The 12383-nt window shown below is 43.0% G+C and overlaps 1 protein-coding gene across 2 annotated transcripts in view; it reads right to left on the bottom strand.

The window, feature by feature from the left end:
- Window positions 1-12383, bottom strand: part of BLNK (B cell linker) — an 81290-nt gene that overhangs the window by 59327 nt on the left and 9580 nt on the right. The gene's annotated exons all lie outside the window — the stretch shown is intronic.

The following is a 12383-nucleotide window of genomic DNA, read 5'->3' as shown; positions in this document are numbered from 1 at the left end:
GATGTGAACGCAGAGCTAACAGGAAAAAAATACAGTGGCCAACAGACCAATGAAAAGTTATTTAACATCACTTATATTTAAAGAAATCTAAATGGAAACAATGAGATATCATGTTCTGCCTATCAGACGGGCAAAACTTAATAAGCGTAATAATTCCCAGGGTTGACAAGTGTATGAGAATACAGATATTCTTGGGAATATAAATTATTACAATCAATATCTGTCAAAATGTAAAACCACCATGCCTTTTGACCTGGAAATTCCACTGCTAGGAATTTACCTTATGAACATAGTCACAAACTATACAAACATTATACATATCAGCATGTTTATTCCAGAATTATGTGTAATAACCCTAATCCTTCCTGCCTTTCCCACTAAAAACACCTGGAAACAACCTAAATGCCCATTTATCATTAAAAAGGAACTAGTTAAATACATGTTGATAAAACCATAAATGGAATACCACAGACCTTAAAAAGATACATCTATATTGCTGATATGTAAAAATACTCAAGATATTATTAAGTTAAATGAAAATGGAGGATGAGGAGAAAGAAAAGAAAGAAGGAAAATTCAGAATATGCATATATTTTTTTGTGGGGAAAAAAAGACATACATACATGTGTGCTGGTATGGGCATAACTTTTTAGAAGGACATGCAAGAAGTTGTTAAATGGTTTTCAAAGCTAATTGTAATTAGAAAAGTTTACAAATTAGAAAAAGGGTCAGAGTATAGGACCATGTTTTGTTTTCTTCATAATGATTTTCTAACTTAAAATATATCTAAATAAAATTTCACATGGTTCTGCCTTGAAAGAGTAACATATTTGAATGTACCTTCCAGGCAAGCCTTTCCTTTGTTCTGAGAAAATTATTTCATTGGGCCCTTTAGTTAATGACATGTAAACTTGTATATAGCCATTGTTCTAGAAGAAAATGGACTTTTTCCATTAAAAAATGCAGATTTTTCTCACTTTGGGAGCTAAGCCCTCTGTTAGCTAATATGAAGAGTGGTGCATAATTAGGCTTAGCATAGGTCTAGGAAACCCCCTTGATTGGAATTGGAATCTGGGAGAACTAGTCTCTTGGACTATGTATGGATTTATGACTCATATGCTGCAAAGTTTTTCGGTGTAGGGATGGAGCAGTTGAGAGGATGAGAGGACAGCTTGTCAGAGGAACTCCGCCTGGCCTGGCCTGTTTGCATCCTCCACTAAGTGTTAATTTCAGGCTAACTCTCCTGTGCTGATGTTCTGCTGTAGTTGTTTCCTGAGGGCCACTGGGCATCAAAGAAATGGTGGAAGATTTATTGCGTAAGTGATAGACGTTCCGACTCTCAACAACCTTGGGAAAAGGGAGATTGTCAAACAAGAAGTGGGAAATTAGACTGGGGATTTGGGGGAGCTCTTTTCCCTTCTAGGTCTAGTGACTTTGAGGACCTGGAGACCTGAAGAGCATAGACAAACCTGAGGGGTTTTCAGTGGTGGGGAGCTGGAGGGGTGGGGAGGTAGCCCTGAACCTGAGACTGGGTCTGGGCCTCTGCGTTGAGAAGAGCCATCCACAACGCCATCAGTAGCCATTTTCAGTGAGATAATTCTCTTCATTGTCCCTGAATCTTCAGTAGTATCCTGTCAGGATCTGCAGCCCAGCCTTGGTTGGGCTGTGGGGAAGAGTGTTTCCCATTGGCACGGAGCGGTGGAGTGCAGAGGGAGGACAGGCTGGAGAGTGGAGTAGAAAGAGAAGAGAGACTTCTTTCAGGACATCCTTAAGGCTGCATCTTGGGGAATCATTTACATAACTGGGGGACCCACTGAGGGGCCCAAGTTCAGATATGGGAAGGTCAGTGCCAGTCATAATTTGGGTAACAAAGGAAATGAGGCCACATCTTATATCACCAGTTAGGGGCATGTTGACTCCATATGTGTGAGAGCTCAGCAAAGCACCAGGCTCAGCGGCAGAGAGAGAAGGATGGATGAGAGAGAAGAGGACCAACTGGCCCATCAGAGACACACAGAGGGTCCTTCAAGCTGGACTCTTGAGTTACCTCAGAACCATACAGTATTCTAGAATTTGTTCACGTACATCCTGTGCAAACCCCTTTCTCCTTTACCGGAGGAACTATAGAGAATCTGTGAGATAGAGGAATGCGTGAAAATGAAAAATAGGAGGTCTGGGAGTAGAGAGGAAGTGAGATTGAGAGAGAGGTTGAAATGGATTGATTGGAAAGAAATTGAATAATTTCAAGTGGAGAGCAGAGGGCACCCCTGGTTATAAGCTGACTGTAACCGAGTGGGATGTCTTTAGCCTAAGTTAATGCCTAACCGGGTAAAAGGACAAAATGAGCCAGAGTGAAGGATCCTATCAGAGGTCCGGCAAGAGTGGGACACAGGCAGAGTTATAGGGAGCCAGTGGCTAATTTGCATAAGTGACTTTGCTGTAGGCGTAGACAAACAGATGTTACAACTAGTTGCAAAAAAGTTTGATGTAATTTTGTCATTTGTTCAACTTGGTAGTTGATGCTTCTTGGCATTTCCTAATTACTTTTAATTATAGATTATTAAAATAATTATAATCTATAACTATAGTAAATTGTTGAATTTTTCTCCTCCCTCTGCATCTCATTCACACAAATCCTGATGTCCACAGACTGCTCAGTTACAGCTGCCAAACTTAGGTTACCTTACAAGTCAGTGTCCCCCAAACCAAGAAAATGTGGTAATGCTCTCAGCTCATTTTATCAACTCTTCATACACTGTGTGATGCACAGCTTTTGCTGCCCTCTAGTATCTTCTGCTCCACTTTGGAGCATATTTTTTCCTCTACCACAACTTGAAGGATATGCAATAGCAAAGAAATGTGCACCTGGACTGTTTCAGGAGAGGATGCTCTCAAGCTGAACATCAGTTGTTTCACTGTGTTAAGTTGTGTGTGGGTGAAAATAGGTAAGGCATAAAATAGCTGCACTTTGATTATCCGTTTCTGAGATATCCTTCCATGTTTGGGAGAATGATAATAGGATCACAGTGTTCTAATTTTTTAAAGTTGTGAAGAGACAGCCATGTGTACGTAACAAAATAAAACAAAGAACATAGCTAATCTAATACACATTTTAAAACAATATTAATATGTAATTTTTAAGCAGTATGGCATTTAGGCGTTTAAAAATGGTGAGAAGGTAATATAAATAATTATATTTATTATTCCTTGTATAAACCAAATTGAATTTTATATTCTCTCCTTTGCCATTGTTTAAAAATTTTTTTTCAAGGTTTTGAGTTAATATCAACAAACTTAGTTATTTAACAACACACTGTAGTAGTGTGGCCCTGGCTGAGCCTGGATCTCAACAAATTTAGATCCCACGAGGTCCTGAGAGAGGAAAAATCATCATTTGAAAGTTACCAGCAGTTTTTTGCCTTCAAAGAAGCAGCTTACTTTAGAATCTGATAGACCAGTGGTCCTCACACCAAACTGCACCGGAATCACCTGGAGGCCCTTTGAAACCCAGAGTTTCACTCCACCCCCGGAGTTTCTGATTGGGTATGTCTAGGTAGGGCTGGAGAATTTGCATTTCTAACAAGTTCCCAGGTGGTGCTGACTCTACTGCTCAGAAGCCCACCCTTTGGGCTCAACTGTGATGGATCATACCTTTTCCCACTGTGGGCCTTTTAGTTGTGTCAAGTAAAGCAAATACCTGCTTGAGGAAAATTAAAATCCTTGTTAACCCCGTGCAAAGTTTCAGACAGAGAAGCTGAGTGGTCAGTTTGGTAACCTGATTTGGACGTATTCTTTACCAGACTGTCACTTCTTTATGGGACTTGATTTTTCTCTGTGTGAATTTAGACTACGTTATGCCTGTATATTTTTATTCTTCTTGAGCCACAGTTTGTAAAAGCTGCAGAGTGGAGATGAAGGGGCTACAGGAAGGATGTGCCCCTGACACTGTGCAGTAATCCAGAAGCAACTGGACCTGCTCTGAGCAGGGTGCTATGGCTGGGATTTTGCCCTTCCTCATATGGTGCTCTAACACGGAATAGCACGGACTGTGGTGGCATTCGGATGAAGACACAACCATAGCCCTATCTGTGGGGGGTGTGCTGTCCTTGCTGTCACTCGTCCTGCGAAGACTGCAGTCCAGAAACCGGCAGTGAAGAAAATGAGGATGTGGTCGGCAGGTCTTGGGCTCTGGTATCGGGATGTTTCCTGTCTTCCTGGGGCCTCCTGGTTGCTGGTCCCTGGACTACAGGTTGAGTTGACCTCTAGTAGCATTCATTCTCGTGATGCAGAGGTGAGCTGGCACTCGAAGTGGTCTCTGGCTGGGAGCAAAGCAGGGAGGACCTGAGGAAGGGTCCAGGACACTAAGCGAAGCCTTGACTAGTAGCAAATATAAGTCATTCTTTGTGTTATACTTCCCTTCTGTTATTCCTCAAACTTCAGTGAAGTCTTATTAACTCTGTTAGGACTGTAGGGAAATAAGGGATGGGTTGGTGGAAAGAGGTGGAAGGAGCCCAAGAAATCCAGATGGAACCTAGAAGATACCCTCTGCACCAGAGAATGGCTCCTAGAGACTGATGAATGGATCTGGACACAAGCAAGAGCCAGAGTAGAGAGTGGGACATGCAAGCAGCCCCAGGACACCCAGAATCCCAGGGGAAGGAAGTCTCTAAAAGTGGGCTAGGGCCACTGTGATTTGAATGGCAAAAGATAACCATTTTTCTTTTCTTTTTTTTTCTTTTCTTTTTTGGACTCACAGGTAAGTGGTGGCTGGTTACACAGGCTGTACAGTTTTTAATTTCTGATGATTTCTGATTTAAAATATGATATGTGCTAAGTAAAAGAACCCAATCTGAAAAGACTACATACTGTATGATTCCACCTGGAATCTGGAAAAGGCAAAACCACGGAGACAGTAAAAAGATCAGAGGTTTGTTAGGAGTTCAGGAAGAGGAAAGGATTTTTAGGGAATATGGGATTTTTAGGGCAGTGAAACTATTTTGTATGAGACTGTTAATGGCAGCTGTATGCAATAGATGTTCATTGTAGATGAACTTGGGTAGATTTCCTCCAGGCCGGAAGGTACTCCAGAATTGGGTTTTATTATTATTGTTGTTGCTGTGAGTTTTTTGTTTTTGTTTTTTTTTTTTTTGGTAGTGGCAGGGAGGGTTGACTGAGAACACTCCCCAACCTGACATGGCTGATTGGCATGGAAGGATGAATTGGTGGGATGCAGAGCTCCGCTAGGGCTGGGATTGGGTTGGGGGGCACTGGGAAGGCAACTGCTCATGGCCAGATCAGCAAAGAGTAGTCCAAAAACAGACATATTTCACTAAAAACCTTTCTAATAATTTTTATTATATGCAGGACATGATTTAAAAGATGGTATCATCTGCAAGAAGTGTTTTTTAGAAAGTTTAGTAGAAAAAAAAATCAGAAAACATCTTGCTTTCCTTTTAGCTTCTTAGTGCACTCACAGAGGACCATGAAAAGGCAGGTTTTAGTGTATTTTTTTTCACTCTGTTTTTCTAGAAAAAGTGGAATATAAAGCAATGTTAATCTGAGAAAATCCCTATTTAATCTGGATTTAGGAATGGATTAAAGAGGGTTTCATATTCAAGCAACTCTTCACAAACAAAAAGAGCAGGCAACTCCTTCCTCCTTCTTCATCCCCCACATCTTAACCTCAAGCCCAGTTCTGGAGTTTCATCCTTACAGTATGCGTGGGGCTGGTCCTTCTCCTGCAGCCAAGATCCAAGCCTACAGCTGCCCCTTTGCACCAGGAAAAAGCTGCCTCTGCCAGTGTACCTCTCCAATCCATGCTCTGAAGCTTTGTCAGGGCCTATTCAGCGAATGTTTCTAAAACCCAGCTTTCACCAGGCCACTCCCTCCTCAAGGGCCTGCAGCACCCCAATGTCTACTGAATCAAGCCTGGCTTTTTGTTACTCTTGGCCGAGAGTCACTCAGTCTCACCCTGAGTTCGCAGAACTGCGAGGGTGACTGCCTGTGAATTATCTACACCTACTTGGTTGGGTACCCTTAGGACAGCTACCTGTGCTCTCCTCACAACTGGCCTGGTATCTCCAACTTATATGTTTCTTAGATCAAATTGGAGTAGAAATATCTCTAATATTGTCTTTGGTATATAGAGAGGCAAAGAAAACATCCAGTCTCTTAACTACTTCATGTTATGAACGGATTTTTAAAAATGTAACTATCATCACTAGGTCTGCTGATTCTTTAGCTGACTTCCTCCTTTTACAGGAGTTTAAATGATCTCATTATTGACTCTGGATTTCTTTTTTAAGATGCTACTAATCATTTTATGGTATATTTTATTTTTGTTATTAAATTTAACAAGTAATTAAATATCTGGTGTTCTTGGATCTTCAGGCTTGAAATTTCCAAGCTTTTTTTTTTTTTTTTAACTTTTTCTCTCTCTCTCTGACTATTCATCTCCTCTCACCAGTTACATCAATTCATCTTTAGATGCATCTTACCCATCTCTGTACCCTCCTGTCCACTCCTTCAGCTACAGCCATTGTGATCTCATGGATGGTGGACTATGCCAGTGGTCCCTCATCTTTTGTTTTTAACTTTTTATTTTATATTGGAGTATAGTTGATTAACAAGTTGTGCTAGTTTCAGGTGTACAGCAAAGCGACTCAGTTATACATACACGTGTATCCACTCCTTTTCAAATTCTCCTCCCATTCAGGTCGCCACATGACATTGAGCAGAGTTCCCTGTGCCATACAGTAGGTCCCCGCTGGTCATCCACTTGAAATACAGCAGTGTGTACATGTCAATCCCAAACCCCCTAACTATCCCCCACCCCCCGCTTCCCCCTCGGCAACCACAAGTTCGCTCTCCAAGTCTATGAGTCTGTTTCTGTTTTGTAAATAAGTTCATTCGTATCATTTTTCTTTAGATTCCGCATATAAGCGATATCATACGATATTTCTCTCTCTCTCTGTCTTACTTCACTCAGTATGACAATCTTTAGGTCCATCCATGTTGCTGCAAATGGCATTCATTCTTTTTTTTAAATAAATTTACTTATTTATTTGTTTTTTATTTTTGGCTGTGTTGGGTCTTCGTTGCTGCGCATGGGCTTTCTCTAGTTGAGGCAAGCAGGGGCTACTCTTCATTGCGGTGAGTGGGCTTCTCATTGCAGTGGCTTCTCTTGTTGCAGAGCACAGGCTCTAGAGTGCAGGCTCAGTAGTTGTGGCGCGTGGGCTTAGTTGCTCTGCAGCATGTGGGATCTTCCCGGGCCAGAGATTGAATGTGTCCCCTGCATTGGCAGGCAGATTCTTAACCACTGTGCCACCAGAGAAGCCCTATTTCATTCTTTTTATGGCTGAGTAATATTCCATTGTATATATGTACCACATCTTCTTTATTCATTCCTCTGTGGTCCCCCACCTTGTCTCCCTACCTTAAGTCTCTCCCCTTCCCCATGTTCATTTTCTTAAATTGTTTTTATCATGTCATTCCACTCATGGATGGTCTTCGATGTCTCCCTGTTTCTTGCAGGATAAGGTAAAAACTCATTAGCTTGGCATTCAAAGGCCTTCAAAATTTGGACACCAAACATTTTAGACATAATTAACCCACTGTTATGAACCCACAATTGTTCCCATTCCATTCCACCAGCCCACGGCCCAGCTCAAGTCATCCCTTTCCCCTTACAGATCATTTCTTGGGCACAGGAAGGGAGACCACTTAAGGAAAGAGCACTGGATTGAGAGTCCAGAGATGCAGATTCTACTCTAATCTCTGAAGCTTCCTGGCTGTGCAAATCTGAGCAATTCTTGTCACACTTAATGCTTCATTTTCTCCTGTAAAATGAGAAGGCTGGATTACACGGACATTCAAGTCTTTCACAGCTCTAAATTATATTTCTATATATTCTGAATTCATAGCACTCAGGTAGTACTTAGTCATTTAATCTCCAGTGCTATAGCAATTTTTGAATTATGATTTGGTTCACATGACATCTTTTGTATTTTATATCTTAAACTGTTTTTTTGTCCTAAACTGAAAATAGTTTTTTTGTTCAGTTTATGAAAGTAATACAGCTAATTTTTAAAAATTCATGTGATACAGATAGATAACAAGTAAAAACTACTCATAATTCTTTGCTGGGAACAGGGAAGATCAGAGAGCTGTAAGAATCCTAAAAAGGGAGTGACTGCTTTGAGGTTTTAAGATGAAGTGACCTGAGAGCTGGATCTTGATGGGAAAATAAAAATTCACCGGGCAAAAGAGTGAGGAACAGCAGCTAGGTAGTGGGAACAGCAACTACAAAGGCTCAGAGGAGATTGTCTGAGATGTTTGGGGTCTAGTGAGAAGCTGAGAGTGCCAGGAATTGGGGGTATGGGGGGAAGGTGCGGTCAAAGCTGAGGCTGGGTTGGGGGGATACAGGGAGTCAAGGACCTTGTTAGTCAGGCCAAGGAGATGGGGTTTATAGGCAACAGGAAGCCTTTGGAAACCTTTACTCAGAGGCGTGTCATGATTAGGGTGGAAGAATGGAGGAGGGCCTGGGCATGGTGACACTGGTGGCTCAGAGACCAGTAGGAAGGCAACTCTGCTGGGCCCTGGCCCAAGCCCACAGCAGTGGGATCCCCAAAATAGTGGGGTAACACTAGGAGTGGCCTTCAGGGCCTCAGCTGGGCAGAAGAGAGAATTGACGGCCACAAGGCCAATAGTTCTCACAGAGGACTGTGCTGGAACACAGCGCCGTGTCAGTAGCCCTGGTCCTCTCTTCATTTAAAATGTCAATATTTTGTTCATCATGGAATTTTTTGCATTAATTTTGATTTTTAAAATATTACATGAAAATATTATTTCTTGATTTACTGACTTGGGGGGCCTCCCCCTTAAAGTTTAATATTATTATTTGTTTTATGTAAGACATGTATTTGTCTTATTTACTCCACAAATATTCAGTGAGTGCAGGCTGAGTAGGGCATGTGTGGATCCAGAGCTGCCCTGAACACAAACCCTGCGTCTGGTAATGCAGGAGGAAGGTCCCTTCTGCCACCACATCACATGACAGAAGCCTCTGACCTATATCAGACCAGAGGACAGAGAGAGACAGATGGGTGGGGGGGGGGAATTCTCTGATTCACATAAAATATCTTCCTTTTGGATAACTTCTGTCTCAGAACTGAAGTCTGGCTACCGACCGTCATTTTGAAGCAGAATGCCACTTTTTAGTGAGTATTCTGTTTTTTGCATGCAGCAGACCTTGTCCTATCACCAGCTTCCCTCCTCCGTCCTTTCCACAGCCTCTTCTAGCCCTGGCCTGGCTTCCTCATGCCCCATTTCCTCCAGGCCAGCCTTTCTGTGGCATTATTGGTGTTATATTTAGATTTGCAAATTCAGCAACCAAAGCTGCTTCCTTCTGGAGAGTGAGTCCACGGTGAAGCTGGCACAGAAGTTTTGACAAGTCCTTTCCATCCTGTGATAACCTGAGAAGTCTCCCAAGCGTGAGGTAGCTCCCCCAGCCCCATTCACAGATGCAGATACAAGGCCCAGGAGGTCACCAGGCTGGTCTCAGACCACACAGCTCTGAAATCCCAACTCCTAGTTTTGCCTATCATCAAGGTAGTCACAGAAGTTTGGTGATGAGAGAGACTTTAGGAATATCCTGGGTCAGCCTCCTCTTGGAAGGGAGGACACTAAATTCCAGAGACATTTTGCCATTGCACCAAGATCAATTATTGAGGATTCCCCCAGCTCTTTCCCTCACACCCTGCTCCTTCCCTTTCCACACATGGTCCGAGTCTCCTTCTAGAGGACCAGCTTTTCCATGGCAGGGACGTGCCTTCCAACTTCTCATACCATAGCCCAGAGCCATGGTTACAGCCCAAGCCCAGTGAGCCAGGCTAGTGGTCAGTTGGATAATCAATGGCGACAACAGTGAACGCCAGCACTCACCGAGCATGTGTTATGTGCCAGGTACTTCGCGTGCTTATCTCATTTAACCCTCACAACCCTGTGAGGTAGGTCTTATTATTATCCCCATTTTAAAAAGTGTGATCAAAAAATAACCACATAACATTAAATTTATGATTGTAACCAATTTTAAGTGTACAGTCAGTAGTGTATTCACATACACATTGTATATTCATATTGTTGTGATTATCCTAATTTTTATAGTGAGAAAATATTTGCCCAGAGAAGTAATTTGCCCCAGGTCCTACATGTAATAAACAACAGAGCTGGGATTCAAAATCGGGCTGTCTGACTCCAGAACCCGTGCTCTCGACCACCCCTGGATGACATGTGCTGACTTGTCTCAGCTTGGGCCCCTCACCAGGGTGGATGACCAGCTTCACCATGTGCCCCTTTGGGCACCTTCCTCTCTGTCCCTGGAGAAGGCATCCAATCCCTCTACCAGCCAAGTGGTTTTTACCGGGGACACATGTGCCCCCACTGCCCTGCCACTAGTCCCCAAGGTCAAACTTGTTGCTAGATGGTTGCATGGTCTCTTAGGGGCCTGTTTCAGTCTTTAGGGAGGGGCAGAGAAAAAAGAGGAAGGGACAGATGGCAGGAAAAGGCGGAAAGAGAGGGCAGTGCACGCAGGCGGCAAGAAGGAATGTGGCAGGGGCTCTCTGGGTCCAGAACAGGCTCACAAGCAGAGTGGCTGAGCTCAGCTGCAAGGAGACCTGGGTAGCTATCCCCGTGTGCCCTTCTTATCACCCTAGTCAGAAAGGCCACCTAAGAGTCCTGGAGTAGGGACATGTGTGCACCTTACATGTGAGCATCTCGCGGCCTGGGTTGTCTTACTAACCACCTATTAACCAGAGAAAGTAATTTGCAAGTTTCTGCAGACACTCCACCATTTCCTTCTTTTTTTCCCACTGAGATCTGCAAATATTTTGTGGTAGTCTTTGGCATGTCTAGACTGCTGATCTCGGTTATAAGCAGACAGAAATTGGGCTGACTTGGCATAACCAGGACCAAGGATGATCCTACAAATACCCTGATTCCTTTCCAAAAAACTCCTGGCACACTCTACCCTATCAGAGGCAGTTAGGCTTGGGCCACACCACTCTGACACTGATGAGATGACAGGAAACTAGGTTATATTAGCTGTAAAAAGTTCTTAGAAGATTTGCCCCTTGATGTGACAGCAGAAATTGTCAGGCTCTCCCCCTCCCTGATTTTAGGGGTCTGTAGGGATGCAGCACTTTCCTTTCTCTTGCTGGTGCTTGCTATCACTCACCCACACAGCAGGGAGGGGCTGGGATAGAGGGAAGCTTCTTCCTAAAACATGTGAAAGCAGGTTGTAAAAAGCAAAAAAGTTAAGGGAGGCTCATGGGTTTGGAAGAGCCCCCAGAGGTCCTGTTATTTAATCCTGTACTGGGCTCTGATTTTTTTTTTTTAAACCTATTTTTTTTTTATAAATTTATTTATTTTTGGCTGCTTTGGGTCTTCGTTGTTGCGTGCAGGCTTTCTCTAGTTGCTGCGAGCCGGAGCTACTCTTCACCGCGGTGCGTGGGTTTCTCATTGTGGTGGCTTCTTTTGTTGCGGAGCACAGGCTCTAGGCGCGTGGGCTTCAGTAGTTGTGGCTCATGGGCTCTAGAGCGCAGGCTCAGTAGTTGTGGCGCAGGGGCTTAGCTGCTCTGCAGCATGTGGGATCTTCCCGGACCAAGGCTCGAACCCATGTCCCCTGCATTGGCAGGTGGATTCTTAGCCACTGCGCCACCAGGGAAGTCCCTGGGCTCTGATTTGCTTCTTGTTCTAACTAGGTGCTGGTAGCAGGAATTTTGTGATGTTTACAGTCTTTCCTCTAACAGCATGAAAATTATTGTGTGAAACTGATGATTCTCAAATTTGTAAGACTCAAGGATAAATAAGTAACTCTAATCATTTTCAGAAAATTCTGAAAATATAATCCTATGTATTTCAGGGAGTAAAGAGAGATTTTGCAGAATGGTATTTCTGATACATTGAAAAAATTTGACTCAAGCTCATTTCTTTGAGATCTTAGTGAAAAAAAGATATTGGGGAATATCACGTGTAGGGATTGAAGTGGAAGGAAGCATTGACATTCTTAAATGTTTACCATCCAGAAACATTTATCGATAATACATTTTTTAATTTTTGGGCGCACCGCGCGGCTTGCGAGATCTTAGTTCTCTGACCAGGGATCTAACCCGGACGCACTGCAGTGAAAGCCCTGAGTCCTAAACACTGGACCGCCAGGGAATTCCCCAGTTAATACATTTTTTTTTTAAAAAACAGCTTTGACACAGTATCTAATCGGTCGAACAAAAATATGATCATGGATCCTCATAATATTTTATGGTAAATATGGAAAATAATTTCATTATCAAAAATTCATCTTTCCACCATTTCAAAGTGTTCAACTC

The sequence above is a fragment of the Eubalaena glacialis genome, chromosome 1, assembly GCF_028564815.1.
Source record: "Eubalaena glacialis isolate mEubGla1 chromosome 1, mEubGla1.1.hap2.+ XY, whole genome shotgun sequence".
Taxonomy (NCBI): Eukaryota; Metazoa; Chordata; class Mammalia; order Artiodactyla; family Balaenidae; genus Eubalaena; species Eubalaena glacialis.
This window is presented reverse-complemented; position numbering and strand designations above follow the sequence as displayed.